Genomic DNA, 6414 nt, shown 5'->3' on the forward strand with positions numbered 1-6414 from the left:
GATTGCGAAGACTCACGGGCGTGGATAATTTCCACACGTCCTGTGGATTCTCTGAACTCCCGTTCTCTCGCCTGCTGTGAGCGAGTCTTTGCTACAATACTTACTACCATATTGCTACAGTATTTTGCTACAGTATCTGGCCTGAATAGCTTCCCGAATCCATACTTTCATCAGAGTAACGCAAACGGGCACACGTTCACGTCGTGGATCACTTGCTTCTTCAATGATAGGCAAGTTGGTGGAGCTCTTGTTCTATGTGCATAAGTCGGAATGCTCGAGTGTGACTGCCTTTGTGCCCCTCCAAATGGGCATGCCAAACTCGAATACGAGGAGGTTGGCACACACTCTAGCATCTCATATCGACCTATGTCTTCGTGTTTGAATCTCAGCAAGATTCCCTCCAAAATCGGTGCATTGTAATTGACATTTGCTTCTTTCCTTCATAAACGGCCTCACAACCCTACCTGCATAAAAGTAACATAAAAAACACACATATTAGTGTATAAACCCGAGAAAAGTAATGCTCAACATAAGGAATGAACGCTTCGCATTCATATCGCACAAGCACTTATCATAGCCCTTTCCACCCAACAAGCACAACTAAACAATAAAACTATTTCGTTCTTTCTTTTCATTTTGCCATTTTTTCCCAAGAATTAAGAAAAGAAACAACTGAAACTAATCCCTTCAACGTCAAAATTGAGTTTCCAAAAGAGTTTAAAGAGTGAGTAGTGCGACAAGTGTCAATCGGGCAAAAATTCCTAGAAATTCAAGCAAAAACTAGAGCATGAGAACATTCAATGTTAAAAATTCTCCTAAACTCAAGAATACAATCGTTGCAACTAGGGTGAACCGCCATTGCCTATGTGTGTATGTATATCAATCAAAACTAATATAAAGGATATGTGCACTATGAAACTCCCGCCCCCCTCCCCCCCACACTTAAGTTGTACATTGTCCCCAATGTACACATGTAAGCTCACTCATAATGTATATCAATTAAGAATATATGTGGCAGAAGCAAATAAAACAATACACCCCTGATTCCTAGTGTTGCATTTGATGGAGCTAAATCCTTGGGAGTAATGTTCCAATGGGTTATGAAGCACACACGGCCAAGTGCCTAAGCACCTTGGCCGTATCCATGACAAGTTCTCACTTCCCATGTTGACAAGACCATCTGCACACATACATGAGGGGGTTCAGTGAAGCTCAATAAAACAAAACAACTCGAGTATATAAAATATAAGGCAATGAATACAACTCGAGACAACAAAATGAAAATAAACTCAGAAGGAAAGTACTTCCTGAGTATACAGGTCCAAAATAAAATGTGAAAGTAATAAAACGAAAAGCAGAATCAAGTGTCGGTGTCGTCAGGTCTCTGCTCCGCTTTAATGCTGGTGCTAGACCAAAAGGTACTGGTGGAGGTGGTGATGGTGATGTTGGAGGGGCCGAGGGTGTCCGAGGTCTCAGAATAAATGATGAGGAAACGTGTCACTCAAGAATCTCCTGTAGCGTATCGAAACGTGCCATGAACTCTGTATACTGTAAGGCTTGTGCAGCTAGGACCTCACCAACCTCTGTTCATAGTACCACCACCTCACTCTCAAGCCTCTCAAAGTGATCATGGGTTCGGGATGGTGAGAACATACATACTAGGGGTGGGTCTTCTGCCGTAGAAGGTGCGTCAGTCTCCATCGGTGTCGGCTGAGGCTCGGGGGCAGGCTGCAAAGCCTCAGCATCATCATCCTCATTCTCAACTATCTTTAGAGCTCGTATAACTAAAGCATAAACTCCCGTCCAAACCCTGCTGACTATACCCATCAATCTCTTCGTCTCCAGGCTCCGGGGAGCAGGTATGCTCGTCTTCTCGGCCCCGCAAATCGCGTCCAGCAGACCCATGCCCAAAACGAGTCTCGTAATGTAGGGGCCCGAGAAGATCGCTCCCAATCTGGCATACTACCCTTGATGTCGTATATACTCCACGGCGATGTGCCCTAGATGAATCGGTATGCGCTGAACCATCGAATATAGGTACAAAAGCTCCTGCCGGCTCAGGACGTCAGTGCTATCACCACGGCCATTCACCGACCTGCTCAGAATGGCATGTAAATATTGGTATACAGGTCAGGAAAGGCACGTTGTCTTTGACACCCCCGGCTCATACTAGCCCTGACCACACAATGCTATGTAAGCTCTCTGCGGGGTCAAAGCTCCAGCGTAATCTGTCGGTAATTGGGAATACTCCTCAATGTCTGTAAATGCCTCCTCGTACAAGCCGAGCCGAACTGAAAACTTAGTGATGCTCATGCTATAGTTATGTCCAAATGCTCTGAACTAAATGGTGTCAAGGCTATCGAATCTTGCATGAGATCTATCAAACTTGAATGACGATAGTACCTCCAGCGTACGCGCACGAATGGCTAGCTCTCTAGTCAGCAGTAGCTGCCTCCAACCACCCATTGAAACGAGATCCTCAACCTCATCTGCTAACTCATCTCCCTGCTGTATATCCCATAGTATACTAGTGTCAAGAAGGCGAGATTGTCCAAATCTCAGCCTCGATAACCTATCAAAGCGCACTTGATGCTCGAGAATAGCGAACCACATGGTCTTAGGCTTAGGAGATGACTCACGCGGCCGTTTATCAGCTTGCTTCTTCGACTGAGGTGCCATAATCTGTAAAATTTGAAAGTAAATCGATCAAACAAGATTATTAACTAGGTCTGTAGAAATCCGCATGGTCGTGTGGAATTTCCACACGCCCGTGTGGATCCACGGGCATGAAAACCGCACAGCCGCGCCTCAAAAATCCAAAAATACACCATGTAATCATTTCTAATTTTTTACTAAGTATATACAACCCCTCAAATTGTAGAAACAAAGCAACATTAACCAGTTTCATTGATTAAAATCAAGAATTGGCGAAGAAAAACAAGAATTAGGGCTTACCGATGAGTTGAATTGAAAAACCTTGAATCGGCCGGAAAACCAAGTGAAAATCCCTCCAAACTGGCAGTGCGCGATTGGGAAAGAGTGAGAGTATACTGTCAGATGAATGAGGAGTGTGAGAATGAAGAGAACTGATGAGACTATAAAAAGAACTCGTGCCTCTTAATGTTCTATACATCTGCATGGGCATGCGGAAATTACCTGTGCCCGTGCACCTCCACAGGAGAGAGCCATAGGGACTGACGCACGCCCCTGTGCACTCTTGGGAAAACAGACAATGTCTCTTAATGCCTCCGCATGGGCGTGTGAACAATACCCACGCCCGTGCGCCCGACCCACAGGGGCAGATGCACGCCCCTTTGCGCTCACTGTCCAACTGAGAAAATTACGCACACCCATGCAGAAATTACCCACTGGCGTGGACATTCACAAGCCCAACTTACAGTGGCAAGTCCAGGCCCCTGCGTATTCTCTGGATGGGAGAGAGCTTTTCTGCAGAGATACACACGGGCGTGTGAAAAATCCCACGCCCGTGCGTTTGTCACAGGATCGTCCACAGGGTCGAGTCCATGCCCCTGTGTATTCTCGGGAAAAAATTCTAAGTCTCTGCAGGAAGATGTACGCCCGTGAGGAAATTACCCATGGGTGTGCGGATATCGCAAGGTCGCTCACTGGGCGAGGCCACGCCCCTGTGAATTCTCTGGATGAACAAATCCACGGGCGTGCAGAAATTCCACACGCCCGTGCGTTTTCTCTGGATGACATAAAAACTCTGCAGGCTCAGTAGAAAATTCCTGAACATGTATACACACTCTGAGCATGCCCTTTTATTCAAAATATTCCAGCAAAAACATAAGAAACTAGCTCGCATGACCAAAACTTCACCAAATCCACATGAAAACACACGATGACACTAAAAACCCACAATAAAATCACAACAAAAGCAACTAAGAATCAAGACACCAACACTCAACACTTTATTCATGCAAACACTAAACTACTCAACTAAGAAAACAGTAAACACTTGGGTTGCCTCCCAACAAGCGCTTGTTTAATGTCACTAAGCTTGACATACCTTGTCTTACTTCACGGGGGTTCATAGATGAAGGTTCCCTCTTACCCATAGCCTGGAAGTATGATGAGCAATGTCTCTTGAAGGTAGAGAGGGAATTATCAGGCTTGGTACCACCTAGCAAAGGTTCATCCAACTTGTTCGGTTCATGGACATCCCCAACAGCCATGGGCGTTTCCGGTGGCATCTCCTCTCCCTCTTCATCTTCCGGAGGACCTTCTTCATGATCCTCAGAGTAGATGACACTTCTTTCGTTGAACCAAACATTATTACTTCCTCATTATCCACCTCTTAGTCAAACAAACCCTCGTACGGGTCCAGATTGAACATTTCCTGCATGTATTCATCTACAATTTCATTAGTAGTGTTAAGAAAGTAAAGGGTATCATCAAAGTCAAGGGAATGTCTCATGGCTTCGGTGAGGCAGTATGTGAGCTTATCATCTCTAGCGCTCAGTGTCAACTCCCCGCCGTCCATGTCGATTAATTCCTTGGAAGTGCTCAAGAATGGTCTCCCAAGTATCAAAGGTACATCCGTATCCTCATCGACGTCCAACACTACAAAATCCAGAGGAAATATGTACTTGTCCACCTTGATAAACACATCTTCAATGATGCCCCTCGGATGTGTCACAGTTCGGTTCACCAATTGCAATGTCATACGAGTGGGCCTAGGCTCTCCCAAACCTAGCTTTTGAAAGAAAGTATATGGCATGATGTTGATACTGGCCCCTAAGTCTGCCAATGCCATTTCTTCACCCAAATTGCAATGTTACACGAAATGATGAAGCTTCCCAGGTCTTTCTTCTTGTTCAGCATATTCTTTTGCAACACTACCGAGCAAGAAGTATCTAAGATCACCGAAGCACTCTCCTCCAACTTCCACTTGTTAGTCAACAAGTCCTTCAAGAATTTTGCATACTTAGGCATTTGGTCAATGCCTCAACAAAGGAATATTGATGTGGAGTTACTTGAACAAACTCAGGAACTTCTTGTATTCTTCATTCCCTTGGTCATTCTTCAACCTAGAGGGATAAGGGATTCTTGGCTTGAAAGGTGGGGATGCCACCTCCTTCTCTTTGCTTGCTCCCTCCTCAACATCTATGACTTTGAGTGTGTCTACATTAGGCTTCTCACTCGGAAGCCTATCTTCAACCTCACGACCACTTCTCAAAGTGATCACCTTCACATGCTCTCTAGGATTGGTCTCGGTATTACTTAGCAAGCTTCCTTATGGCCTCTCTGATAGAGACTTCATAATTTGCCCCACTTGATTCTCAAGATTGTACAAAGAAGTGGTGTGGTTGCGAAGTGTAAACTCAACTGATTGAAACCATGTATCCGACGATTGCACAAATCTAGTCAAGGCCTTTTCCAAATCGGTTATTCAGGTTTCCAAGAATGAAACTCGGTTCTCCATGTTTTGGGCTTGTTGTTGTTGGAAACCTGGTGGTGCCATGGCCTTTTGTGGTCCTTGGTCGCTCCACGAAAAATTGGGATGACTCTTCCAACCCGGATTGTAGGTGTTGCTATATGGATTCCCTTAGTTCCTCATTGCATTATCCACAAAATCGACTTTCTCAACCAAAGATGCATCAATAATAGAAATTAGGCTATCGGAGGGAGCATGTCCTCCACCACACCCGGTGCAAGTAATCACGGCCGCCACTCTATTAGAAGTTAGAAGGTATAACTTCTTACTCAATGATGCCACTTGAGTTGCAAATGAATTCACTGCATCTATTTCATGGAGCCCGGCCATCTTTTTTCTTTCCCGTGCAGTACACTGATAACTGTTCATGGCCATATCTTCTACTAATTGTCGAGCTTCTTTCGGGGTTTTACTCCCTATTGTACCTCCTGCGGCGGTATCTACCAATTACCTTGTACTCGGATTTAACCCATTGTAGAAAGTCTGAATAATCATCCATTCGGGAAATCCGTGCTGTGGGCACCTCCGTAGAAGATCTTTGAAGTTCTCCCATGTCTCAAACAATGACTCCAACTCCATCTGTACAAATGACGAAATCTCATTGCGAAGCTTGACCGACTTTCCCGGAGGAAAGTATCTAGCAAGAAAAGCTTTGACCATCTCATTCCAAGTCGTGATGGAGGCCTTGGGCAAAGAATGTAGCCACTGCTTGGCTCTTCCCTTGAGAAAGAATGGGAAAGCCCTCAATCAGATAGCATCATTGATCCACCATTAATCTTCAGCATATCACAGACTTCCAAGAAGTTTTCTATATGGTTGTTTGGATCCTCATCAGCCAAAACCATTGAACTGCGCTGATTGCTGAATCATTTGAATGAATGCCAGCTTTATCTTGAAGTTCGGAGCTATAATCGGGGGTTGCACAATACTCGACTGTGTGCCCAAAACTGAGGGTC

General features: G+C 45.0%; 1 non-coding gene across 1 annotated transcript; it reads left to right on the top strand.

The window, feature by feature from the left end:
- Positions 1–5963: 5963 nt before the first annotated feature.
- Positions 5964–6070, top strand: LOC120257153. The gene has a single exon (XR_005535546.1). It is a non-coding gene; the product is annotated as a small nucleolar RNA R71 (small nucleolar RNA).
- Positions 6071–6414: the final 344 nt, after the last annotated feature.

This window comes from Dioscorea cayenensis, unplaced genomic scaffold, assembly GCF_009730915.1.
Source record: "Dioscorea cayenensis subsp. rotundata cultivar TDr96_F1 unplaced genomic scaffold, TDr96_F1_v2_PseudoChromosome.rev07_lg8_w22 25.fasta BLBR01001914.1, whole genome shotgun sequence".
Lineage (NCBI taxonomy): Eukaryota > Viridiplantae > Streptophyta > Magnoliopsida > Dioscoreales > Dioscoreaceae > Dioscorea > Dioscorea cayenensis.